Genomic DNA, 13,150 nt, shown 5'->3' on the forward strand with positions numbered 1-13,150 from the left:
CGTTACCCAAGAGAATCAATACAATGAAAGATGAATCCTAAACGCCATGTGCAATGTTTGCAAGGCAAGCTTGAAAAGTTGAATTAAATCCACCCACTCACCCACCCACCCAAGTCGACACCCCAGACATTCCCTGGGATTAGGTACACAGCATAGATGGAAATTCCTGGAGGGCAAGAAACCCTCTTGCATCCTTTCTGCATTTCCCTCAGCCCCCAGCAGAATATAGGAAATGGGCAATAAACATGATACAATCATTTCCTTAAACAGTCAGTGTGGAAGGCAACCTGACCGTCTCTGTTAAAAATTTTAAGTGTGAACATATACCCTCTGAACCAGTAATTCTGCTTCCGATGATTTATTTTACAGGAACTTACAATAGTTTGTAGGTAGACAGATAAAGAGATTCACTGAAGCATTGTTTGTAACGTGGGAAAAAGAAGCCCTGGAAATCACCCAAATAGCCGTCATTAAGAGACTGCTAAAATATGATTTATCTAAACAATGGGACAAGAGGCAGATATTAAAAATGAATGGACTCGATCTATTCATTCTGCATGGAAAACCATCTATGATGATATAAAGTGATGCCCTAAAGAGGATACAGTAAAACTCCTTTTTTGTGATTAAAAAAACATATATTACATTTGTTAGTATATACATAAGGGAAAAAAACCTGGAAGAATATAAAGTACAGCCTCAGGGAAAATGTTTGATTAGCAAAAAAAAGTCTTCCACCCCAAGAAACTGAAATCCTTCCTCCTTCTGATGATAACCGGGGGTGACATTCCTGAGTCGACACGAGGCTTGGAGGTTCATCTGCCCAAGAGGCTTCAGATCTCAGCCCGGTGACTTCACCTCTCTGCCTCTCAGTTTCGTCCTCTGTAAAATGGGGATAAGACTGAGTCCCTCGCAATGCTGTGCCTGGCGCCCACGAGGTCCTCCACTGCTGTTCGAGTCCTCTCCTTTCCCTGAGTTCACAGCACCATCCTCTCCGCTCTGGCTGGGAGAAGATGGGACCCATTTTGACCGTCTTTGCAACCGTGTCAACCCCTCCTGTCCTTTGCTCTGATTTCTCATTTTAAAGTGTGGCTCATAGCCACACTTTAAATGTCTTTTATTTTAAGTTGTCTCAAACCCTTTCTGGAAAGAGGCAAGATTCAAATAAAAGTCTTTTTAAAAAAAACACTAAATCTCTCAAACCACTGCATTCCAGAAGCCAACTCTGGGATGTGAATTCTCTTCATCCTCCTCCAAACTTCTGTTTGCTTTCAGTCCAGAATTAGAAGAAAGTTCCAGTCAAGTAAGACATGGAGCAACTGCACATGTCCCCAGAGGCCCCAGGCTGGTCCAGTAAAGACTCTGCCCAGCACCAGGTCAACCCCACATTGGGGACTCCAGGAGGGGCCAGTGACTTGCATGTCCTCCCCAAGGGCCCCTCGTCACCTGGCATCTTACACGTAGCAGATACTCAAGCAGATACTGGACAATTTGATCTAAGGTTCCATTTGCATTGCAATTGCTAGAAAAAAAAACTGATTTATGAACTAACATGAACAGCAGCACTGAGAAGGGGCGGCAGCTGAAATGCAGACTTTATTTTCCCCAAAGTCTTGGCAGACGTAAGCTGCTCGTCCCGGTCCTCAAAGAGCCAGCAGGAGGCACCTGGCTGCCTGCAGCTCACCCACATGTCCCAGCCTGGGTCTCCACAGGCCCTGGGTACACAGGTGAATGCTAATTTTTTACGTCTGTTTTAAATATATATTGGCATTAAAAAGGTCTTGGGCTTCCCTGGTGGCGCAGTGGTTGAGAATCTGCCTGCTAATGCAGGGGACACGGGTTCGAGCCCTGGTCTGGGAAGATCCCACATGCCACGGAGCAACTGGGCCCGTGAGCCACAACTACTGAGCCTGCGTGTCTGGAGCCTGTGCTCCGCACCAAGAGAGGCCACGATAGTGAGAGGCCTGCGCACGGCGATGAAGAGTGGCCCCCGTTTGCCACAACTAGAGGAAGCCCTCGCACAGAAACGAAGACCCAACACAGCCAAATAAATAAATAAATAAATAATAATTAAAGGTGCTAATAATTTAAAAAAAAAAAAATTTTAAAAAAAAAAGGTCTTAAATATCCACACACAAAAAAAATTCGCACATAATAACGGAAGTACTCATGCTTTTAGAACCAAAATGTCTTAAAATATAATAAGAACAATGCATATTTATGACGACATGTTGCAGTTATAAATTTTCTAATCGGGCTCTATTAAAGATGTGAAAAAAATAGAACGGCTTGCGAGTTTAAGGCTGAGAAAATCGAACATGTAGCAGCTGCTGGCCACTTTTAAGAGCTCACGAACGGACCACTATTTAGCACTTAGCGGTGACTCCTGAAGATTCTATTTGTAATGACTAGTGAAAAATAGTTCAGAAAATCAGAGCCATCTCTTCGAAAGGCAAAAAGATACATATTCTCTGCTCCTATTCAGAAGATCCAAATTCCTAAGCTGAAAATCCCCGCCCAAACTAGATTAGTCTTTTCTACTGGTCAAACAACTTTCCATTTCTTCAAAAGCGCTCATTAATAAGCAACAAAAATGACAACAGCTGCTAGGCAGCATGCTCTGCAACATGAGGTCAAGAAAGATGTACTAAATGACAAACCTCCTTATCAAAGAACCTAATCAAACTTGACCCACCAACAAGATTCTAGATTACCATACTGCAAATTCCAATCGTACACCATTAGGAGAATTTAGTTCGGGCATTTACTGGGTAAATTTAGCTACCCCAAGATGTTACCCCATCCCCAAACTATCTTACCGGGGTACAGTCACTCATCCTGGGATGAATGGAGCCCAAGGGAAGATAGCTTGTGTGTGGTCAAGCCAAGTTTCATCAATCTTGCTGTTGAGGCTAAAGAAATAATAAAGAACCAGGACTTGGACACTTTCAGAAAACACTTTTGCACTTTCAAAAATGGTACCAAATCAAGAGGCTCCAGAAAAGGGAATCCTTCTACACTGTTGGTGGGAATGTAAGTTGGTGCAGCCACTATGGAAAACAGTAGGAAGGCTCCTCAGAAAACTGAAAATAGAGCTACCATATGATCCAGCAATCCCACTCCTTGGCATATACCCGGACAAAACTCTAATTCAAAAAGATACATGCACCCCTATGTTCAGAGCAACACTATTCACAATAGCCAAGATATGGAAACAAGCTAAATGTCTGTCGACAGATAAATGGACAAAGAAGATGTAGTATATAAATGCAATGGAATCCTACTCAGCCATAAAAAAGAACGAAATAATGCCATTTGCAGCAACATGGATGCAAGTAGAGATTATCATACCAAGTGAAGTAAGTCAGAAAGAGAAAGACAAATACCACATGATATCACTTACACGTGGAATCTAAAATGTGACACAAATAAACCTATCTATGCAACAGAAAGAGAATCACAAACATAGAGAACAGACTGGTAGTTGCCAAGGGGGAGGGGGTGGGGGGAAGGATGGAGTGGGAGGTTGGGTTTGGCAGATGTAAGCTTTTATATATAGAATGGATAAACAACAAGGTCCTACTGTATGGCACAGGGAACTACATTCAATATCTTATGATAAATCATAATGGAAAAGAATATGAAGAAAAGAATATATATATATGTATAACTGAATCACTTGGCTGTACAGCAGAAATTAACACAACATTGTAAATCAACTGTACTTCATTTAAAAAAAAAATCAAGAGGCTCCAAAAGCATCATCAAGTCACAAAGTAAGAGTTTTCAAGTCTTCATACCAGATGACATGCTGTAAACCAAAGACCGGGGTCAGCAGAACCGATGAACAAATTAGACCAAAGTCACCACCCAGGCTGTGCCAGACCGTCCATTCACAGCATTTGGATTTGCCCCCAAACATGACTCCACGCCTGATTTTTACTATTCAGAGATGCCCAGGGAGGCAATGTTCCCCCAAGAAATGTGGCTCCTAACCCAAGAAAACTGGCAAGTCCTCTAGGGCAGAGCTTCTCAAACCTGCCTGCACACCAGAATCACCTGGGGAGGCACGTTTTTTAAATGGATAAAACACATTCATCCACATAAATATGTGAGTGCCTATTATGTGCCAGGCACTATTCCAGATATCAGGAAAATAGCAGGGACTAAAATAGACAAAAATCCCTGCCTTCGTGCAACTGTAATTCTAGTAGAATGAAAAAGAATTGGAAATTAAAAAAAAAGAATTCAGCAGTTTGAAAGGGTGAAGTATGTCTCTTCCTCATCCCAACCATTCAGGGAGCTTGCTAAAAACGTGGAGTCCACGGACCAACCCCAGACTTCATGGACAAGCTCCAGGGGTGGGGTCCAGGAATCTGCATTCTTTTTTTTTTTTTTAATTTTTTAATTTATTTACTTATTTATTTATTTTTGGCTGTGTTGGGTCTTTGTTTCTGTGCAAGGGCTTTCTCTAGTTGGGGCAAGCGGGGGCCACTCTTCATCGCGGTGCGCGGGCCTCTCACTATCGCGGCCTCTCTTGTTGCGGAGCACAGGCTCCAGATGCGCAGGCTCAGTAGTTGTGGCTCACGGGCCCAGTTGCTCCGCGGCATGTGGGATCTTCCCACACCAGGGCTCGAACCCGTGTCCCCTGCATTGGCAGGCAGATTCTCAACCACTGCGCCACCAGGGAAGCCCAGGAATCTGCATTCTTAAGGAGCTACTGGGGTGATTCTGATGTAGCCAACCCAGAACTTATTTTTTTAAATGTTTTCATTTATTAGTTTCTTTTTTGGTTTGTTTTTGGGGTTTTTTGGCCCACTCTGCACGGCATGCGGGATCTTAGTTCCCCGACCAGGGACGAAACCCGTGCCCTCTGCAGTGGAAGCTCGGAGTCCTAACCATCCTAACCACTGGACCGCCAGGGAAGTCCTCACCCGGCACTGTATTGAGACCCGATGCTGATGAGGCTGTGGAGGCATCACGGGTCCTTACCCCAACTAACTGACACGCTTCTACAGCAGAGGCGCCCCGGTATGAAGCCTGGCTTTAATACACCCCTCACTTCTGCTGCTTACATTTTTCCAGTGACTTCCTGGAGCCATTCTGCGTATCAAGACAAGATCACTGGCAACAAAGGGCTGGAACATAACCAGTCCCATGAGCACTGAAGCTACGATCCTGCATCCTTGCAAGGACGGGAGATGTCCCTGCAGGCCACCCCAAGAGTGATCACCAAGGCATGGTAATCAGAGACCAGGGAGATGAGAAGACGGAAAACAGCCCTACAGTGTAACAGCCCTGAACAATGTGACAACCCTGCAGATGGCAGAGAAAGCACAGCAGCTGACAGACCAGCCTGGCTTGGAGTATAATGGACTTGCTCTTTTAAAGCAAAGACGGTCTGGCCAACAGAGACAGACCCTTCTGATGGCAGCAGCTGCAGATGCTAATTAAAGGGCAAATCTTACATGTGTTCGGTTTGGAAGAAGCGGCAGCTTCTCTGCTGGTGTTTGCATCTATACCCCGAGTGCTGGGATGGCAATTCCCACCAGTTGTGTTGTGTCTGGAACAAAGGATAAATGTGTGTATTTGTTGTGTGTGCGCGTGCATGCACATACACACGCATGCTTGCATGTATGTGTGTGCGTATCGGGGTAGATATGCAACAGCTCTTTAGCATTCTATCCCAATTCGCATACTGGTGTCATCAGAGGCGTACCGTGCTGGCCACCTCTTAGAAACGTGTCCTTGAAATGCCTGCACTACAATCAGCATGACTGAAAGTGCCATGGAAATGTAAGGATGCTACTGGCATCATTACCCGCCATGCCCAGTGTTCCTGATCTTTGGCATGGGGGAGGAGGGAATGGATACTCCAAGCAGAGTGGCCCCTGGCACAAACCCTAAATTATTCTGTTTGAAGGGCAAGGTGACCAGGAGAAAAAGAGAGAAGGCCCTTTATTTCAGAAAATACGAATCCCAGCCTGAGTCATCCTTCTATTCAAAAAAATCCTCATTGAGCATCAAATCATCCAGAGTCTTGGCAAGAAAGAGCACACTCAAACTAGGTAACTGAGGACATTAATTGAGGAAAGGGCTATTTGTAAAGGTGTGGGTGAGGTTAAAGGAAATGAACACGGGATGATGAGGCACCCCGGGACTAGTAACAGCGGGGGAGTAGGTACCATTCGTTGGCCTGAGAGGGCAAGGAAAGGGGTCTCAGGTGTGCACACTATTACTGCAGAAACAGAAGCAAGAAGCAGTAACCAGAAACTAGCTACGGCTACAGGACAATGGTTCTCCAAGTGGCGTCTCCAGACCAGCAGCAGCAGTATCACCCGGGAACTGGTCAGAAATGCAAATTCCTGGGCCCCACCTCCACGCCCACCAGATCAGCAACTCTGAAGGTGGGCCAGGCAAACGGGGACAATGTAGGAAAACTGTAGCCCCCAAAACGGTGGGACTCTAAGTGCACTCACTGGAGGGGGACTTCCCTGGTGGTCGCGTGGGTAAGACTCCGCGCTCCCAATGCAGCGGGCCCAGGTTCCATCCCCGGTCAGGGAAATAGATTCTGAACGCATGTCACAACTAAGAGTCTGCATGCCGCAACTAAGAAGCCCACACGCCACGACGAAGATCCCGCATGCCGCAACAAAGACCGGCACAGCCAAAATAAATAAATAAATATTTTTAAACAAATAAATAAATAAATGCACTCACTTGAAATATGCCTCAAAAGACCAACACAAAAAACAAATACTTCAAAGGCACTGATAATTCAAAGAACACCCTGAGGCAATGACACACTCAGCAACTGAATTGGAGTCAATAACACGTATTAATATTTCATTTCACCAATGAGAAAATTGAAGCCGGAAAGGCCAATGACTCCAGAGAGACCAAGCAAGGTACAGGAATAAAACAAGAACCTATATTCTAAGTAACAGCTTCCTTCTGATGGGCAGCTGGCTTGTGAAGCAGCCAACACTGGTGAGTTTTGAGACATGCCTGAAAACTGGATCATCTTACCCAAGAGATCAAAACAGCACGTCTTGCTGTCACAATGATCATAAGCTGCTGTATTTCACTAAAACAAAAAACAATGAAGTTTTATTCGTTAACTCTCTCCCACCCTCAACGACAGCAGAGACTGGTGATCACATAGGCCATGGGGTCACTGCCTAGAAAAAGTCCACCTCCAAATGACTCCTACATAGGAAGGGAAGTATCCATGAAATTGCATGACTGTGGTTGAAAGCAAGACAGGAAATAGAACCACAGTTGTGTTAGAAACAGTTTTAGATGTGTCGGGATAAATGTAATAAGGAAGACCACCGGAGGGGGAGCTGGGGGCCTGGCATCTAACCCTATCTTGTTATCTACAAAAGTAGCTATTTTAACCTCTGTGCCAGACTCTAACTTATCCCCCCAATACATTCGTCCCTTCTCCCACAGTAATAAGAATTTTAGCTGGATATAGGCCATGCAGCGAGACAGTACAGACATGTACACATGTGACGAAGTTCTGGTAAACAAGATGCGAGAGGAAGTGATGTGTCCCACCCCCACATCATCCGGTGCAGAAGGAATTTGCTTGCTCTGCCTTTCTGCTCTTTTCTCCTCCCAGCCACATGCAACACAGACATGAAATGGCCCAACTTCAAGCATGTCAAAAAGGACAACATGCTAAAGCACAGGAAGCCACAGGAGGGAACCATCACATATGACAGGGTGGCCCCACCCTGCTGGGGGTCTCTCTGTTACATGACCTTAGGCTATACCCTAACTAATACATCCCTGTGGGCAACTGGGGGAAAAAACTTTGGGAATGAACAGAGGGAAGCTGATGTAAGGTCCCAGAAGGGAAAGCAGACTCGTGAGGCAGTAACAGGCTCAGAGCATGGGCAGACTGAAAAGACCCACAGTACGAAAAATATCAGCACAAAGCCAGGAAGCTTTACGAATCTCACAAAGAATTTAGCTACAACAATACTACAAGTGGTGAGTTGCAGAACAATGTTTTCTTTGTAGAGATCAGCTCCTTCATGGAAGGACACTGGGGAAGGCATCTGTTAAACAGAATTGAACAGATTTCATCATGAACCAGATCAACAAAGTACTACTTCCGTGGGCCACCTGCTAGAATACACGACTCACCTTGTTATACGGAACCAGACGTTGACGGACCTTGCTATGATTTTCTGTAGCAAAAACTGGAAAGCCACACTCATTGGTATGCAACTATGAATGGGCAATTTTTTTTATTATTTATTTATTTATTTATGGCTGTGTTGGGTCTTCGTTTCTGTGCGAGGGCCTCCTCTAATTGTGGCAAGTGGGGACCACTCTTCATCGCAGTGCACGGGCCTCTCACTATCGTGGCCTCTCTTGTTGCAGAGCACAGGCTCCAGACGCGCAGGCTCAGTAGTTGTGGCTCACGGGCCCAGCCGCTCCGTGGCATGTGGGATCTTCCCAGACCAGGGCTCGAACCCGTGTCCCCTGCATTGGCAGGCAGGCTGCCAACCACTGCGCCACCAGGGAAGCCCTGAATGGGCAATTTTTAACCATCAAAACTCAAAAGGATCCAAGTTCAATTTCCTTGCACTGCAATCCAAATTTTAAAAATCTCACTGGGTCTGCCTTCAACTACATACTTAGAGAGCAAAACTCACACTATTAACATAATACAATTTCCATAATACCTTGAGTACATTTGTATGTAAATCAAATTTCTATGAAATTAATCATGCATTCACCCAATAAATACGTCTTAAGCAATAACCTGGGGAAGCTCTACTGGAAGCAAGGGAGAAATCATCGCTCTCCTGGTGGAGGGAGTAGCCTGGTGGAGGCAACCGTCCCCCATTCACGAAGTGGAAGTACAGGCTGCTCTGAGTGCACAGCAGAAGGGAGCCCCTCCCACGGCAGAAGATCGGGGAAGGGTTTCTGGAGGAAGTCACATCTGTCCCAAGCCCAGAAGGAGAAATGAGAGTTAGCCAGGTAAACGTGGGAAGAGGGGAGCATGCGGAGAAAGGTCAGAGGCAAGTTCAAAGAACCAAAGGAAGCTCAGGGTGAATGTAAAGTGAAAGGAGAGAGACGTGAGCATTGAGGCTGGAGGCGTCTGAGGAAAAGGCCTTGTAAACCACATGGAAGAGTCTGGACTTCATCCAGGGGGCAGCAGGGAGTCTTGAAGGGTTTTAACAGCGCGATGGCTTGGCTGCAGTGTGGAGAAGACCTAGGGGAAGAGCAAGACAGATGGCAGGAAGAACACTTAGGAGGTTGTTGCAGGAATGCGGGCAAAGAAAGATGGCGGCCTGCACTCCCACAGTAAAAACAGCACTGGAGAGAAGAGATCGCATTGAGAAATACTCAGGAAGTGGAATCCTATTTCTTTCATTGATTTTTAAATTTTTAATTTATTTTTAATTGAAGTATAGTTGATTTACAATGATTTGGGTGTACAACGGGGTGATTCAGTTCATATACATATACATATATATATATATATGTATATATATATATATATATTCTTTTTCAGATTATTTTCCATTATAGGTTATTACAGGACACTGAATATAGTTCCCTGTGCTATACAATAGGTCCTCGTTGTTTATCTATTTTATACATAGTATTGTGTATCTGTTAATCCTAAATTCCCAATTTATCCCTCCTCCCCTTTCCCCTTTGGTAACCATAACTTTGTTTCCTAAGTTTGTGAGTCTATTTCTGTTTTGTAAATAAGTTCATTTGTACCATTTTTTTAGATTCCACATGTAAGTGATATCATATGGAATTTGTCTTTCTCTGTCTGACTTACTGCACTTAGTGTGATAATCTCTAGGTCCATCCATGTTGCTGCAAGTAGAATTATTTCATTCTTTTTTATGGCTGAGTAATATTCCATTGTACCTATGTACTGCATCTTCTTTATCCATACCTCTGTCAGTGGACATTTAGGTTGCTTCCATGTCCTGGTTATTGTAAATAGTGCTGCTATGTCATTGATTTTAAATGTATCTTTGAAATAAATAAATAAATAAATAAATAAAATGTATCTTTGGGGACTTCCCTGGTGGTGCAGTGGTTAAGAATCCGCCTGCCAATGCAGGGGACATGGGTTCTATCCCTAGTCCAGGAAGATCCCACATACTGTGGAGCAACTAAGTCCATACGCCACAACTACTGAGCCTACACCTTAGAGCCCACAACCCACAACTACTGAACCTGTGCACCACAACTACTGAGCCCACATGCTGCAACTACTGAAGCCCGCGTGCCTAGAGCCCATGCTCCGCAACAAGAGAAGCCACCACAACGAGAAGCCCGTGCACCGCAATGAAGAGCAGCCCCCGCTCACTGCAACTAGAGAAAGCCCAGACGCAGCAACAAAGACAACGCAGCCAAAAATAAAAATAAAATCAATAAAATAAAATCAATCATATTAAAAAGAAAGAAAGAAAGAATGTATCTTCAATTAAACAACAATTGCATTACAAATTAATGTTTAACTGCCAGGGGAGTTTACTACGATTTGTGTTTCCCCAAACCTCAAAGGTTCAATGATCTAGAGGCACAGTGGAATTTCAGTACGTTACAACGCAAATACAGACGTACAGTGCCCTTATCTTGCCACAGGCAGAATGTGTCTCCAGATTCAGAAATATTCAGATTTTAGGAGGGCACAATGTTGCACATGCTTTGTATTATGCAACACCCTGGGATATCACCCTGTAATCAAACATATTCATAACTTGCAGCAAAATGGATGAACAGTCACACTAAAGGGAATGAATAAGAGTTCGGGTCAGGTTTTGCTATAGAGCTCAAGTCAGGTCTTGCTGCCAAATAAGTAATAAAATAACTTGAGGTTTTCCAGAGTACTGGGTATTTCAGAATTGCAGACAAGAGATGGTGGATCTATCATCATACCTTAATTCCTATGCTAAGTTTGGATTTTTCATATGAAAACAGTACCCTTAGCAAGCATTTTATTCCAAAGTACTGGAAAAGAGAATGCAGGCAAGGAAATAATTACAAGACCCCATTGGTAATACCCAATTGAGCTACTTAAGAAGGGTATAAAAATCTCCTTGCAGCCAGGTATCAAGGTGCTGAGGCAACCAGAATACAAGAAAACACTCGTTTTGAGAACAGTCCCATTTCCCAAGATGGTGGGTGGAAAAACTGAGAAGATCATCCTAAGCTAAGGATGCCAATGCCAGTGTCAAGATCCAGAGGGAAGCCCCACAGCCCAAAGACCCAAAACAGGAAGCCCCCTGCAGATGGAAGCCTGTCCTAGCAGAGGAATGGCAGATATTCCCAATCTACAAGGTATTCCAGAAAAGTTATATCCAAGCAGAAGTCCACAGCAGTCAAATCCACAATTAAGAAAAAGAAAGAGATGGTCCTTACCACTGTGACAAGGCCAATTGGTATGGATAAAAAGGGTGACACCGAAGAGTTTAAAATTCTCAAAATGCCCAAATATCACCCTCCTAGAGATATGCTTTGAAAACTGTTGAGCAGCGGGGGAAAAAAACCAACTACAATCAACATGAAAAAAACTACGAGCGTTGCTCCTAGGGCCCCACTGATCATCCTCACTGGCCACCCCGGAGACAAGCAGAGGGTGGCTTCCCTGCAGTAACTGAGCAGGAGCTTGCCACTTGGGACTGGACCGCTAGCCCTCACTCATCTGAGTTCCTTTACATAGGACACTCAGAATCTGCCATCACCTCTACCAAAACTGACCATAATGGTGTGAAAGTCCCAAATCACCTCAACAGTGCTACTTTTATGAAGAAGAAGCTGCATGAGATTGGACCAAATCTCATCAGAGAATCTCATCAGCGATTCTCAAGAAGCTGCATGAGATTGGATCAAAAAGGTTGAGCTCTTCGACTCAGAGGACGAGAACGGTAAGATTTCAGAGCAGAGCAAAAGGCAGACCAGAAAACTGTGGAGTCTCAACTTCTGCCAAAAACCAGAGCCCTTCCTAGCTCCAGGATGGCCTGTGTGCTGTGTGGGCTCAAAAACTAACATTATGCTCACACGCTGGTGTTCTATATCATTTGCAGAGCTCTAGTTAAAATGTCCAAAACAACAAACAAACAAACAAAGAGCCTGCGGTGTCAAGGGAATTACTTTTCTGAAGGCTAACGAATAAATCTGTTAATACACCCAAATACAAGGTGTTCCGCAAGACACAGAGAGCACAAGACAAATATTATGTATGCAGCAAATGTCCTAGAACACCAGTGAGCCTAGAAACACACCAAGGTCATTAGTAAAGGTCAGGGCTCCAAGCCCCAGGTGTCAAGGAAGGAAAGCTTCCAAGACAATATTCAAGGAAAGGAAGTTTCAGGACATAGAGACCACAGTTGTGTTGTTGATTCTGAAGGAGCACTTGGTCAGCGCAAGGCCGGTCTCCCAGTGCATCTGTGTGAGAATGTCCTTGCTCAGAAGGCTGGGTAAGGCCAGGGTCCAAGGCAAATAAACTGTTTATTCCAGGTCAGAAATAAAGGTGGTAAAGTCCCCCCAAAATGCCCAGTGGAGGTTCAAGACAAATAGGAATCCGTCTCTCTTACCCTTTTCTCTGACGTGAGCTTTACAAAAGTTTATCTCCATTCAATGTAATAGGATAGTCTTGTTTTAAGGGCTGAATCAAGAACAAAAGTTGTTTTTAGGATATCTTTTTAATTTTAGGAATCTAAACCCCCAAGAACCTAAACAAGTCCCCAAAATGAATTTTAGCATTCTGTAAGTTATACTACATGCACATCAGGAAAAACCATGGCATTGCTCGAAAGAATGAAGCAGATCTGCATGTACTGACATGGAAAGATGTCAGGGACAAATTGTTCAATGCAAAAAGCAAGCTGAAGAGCAAAGTAGACAGTAATATACCACTTTTGTAAAACAAACTATATACATGTGTTACACGCATAGACATAGAAATATTTTTTCCACAAGGCGTGGTTAAGGGCCAGAAAGAACATACACAACCATTAACATTTGTTTCCTTGGGGAAAGGGATTAGAAAGAAAGGTAGAGCATGTTCCCTTCTATTTCATACATTTCTGCAGCATTTGCATTTTCATATAGTAACTATGCATTATCTCAATTTTTAAAATTTAAAGTAAGATTCTGT

The 13,150-nt window shown here is 44.0% G+C and overlaps 1 protein-coding gene across 1 annotated transcript in view; it reads right to left on the reverse strand.

The window, feature by feature from the left end:
* Window positions 1–13,150, reverse strand: part of CIT (citron rho-interacting serine/threonine kinase) — a 167,101-nt gene that overhangs the window by 132,685 nt on the left and 21,266 nt on the right.

This window comes from Balaenoptera acutorostrata, chromosome 13, assembly GCF_949987535.1.
Source record: "Balaenoptera acutorostrata chromosome 13, mBalAcu1.1, whole genome shotgun sequence".
NCBI lineage: Eukaryota > Metazoa > Chordata > Mammalia > Artiodactyla > Balaenopteridae > Balaenoptera > Balaenoptera acutorostrata.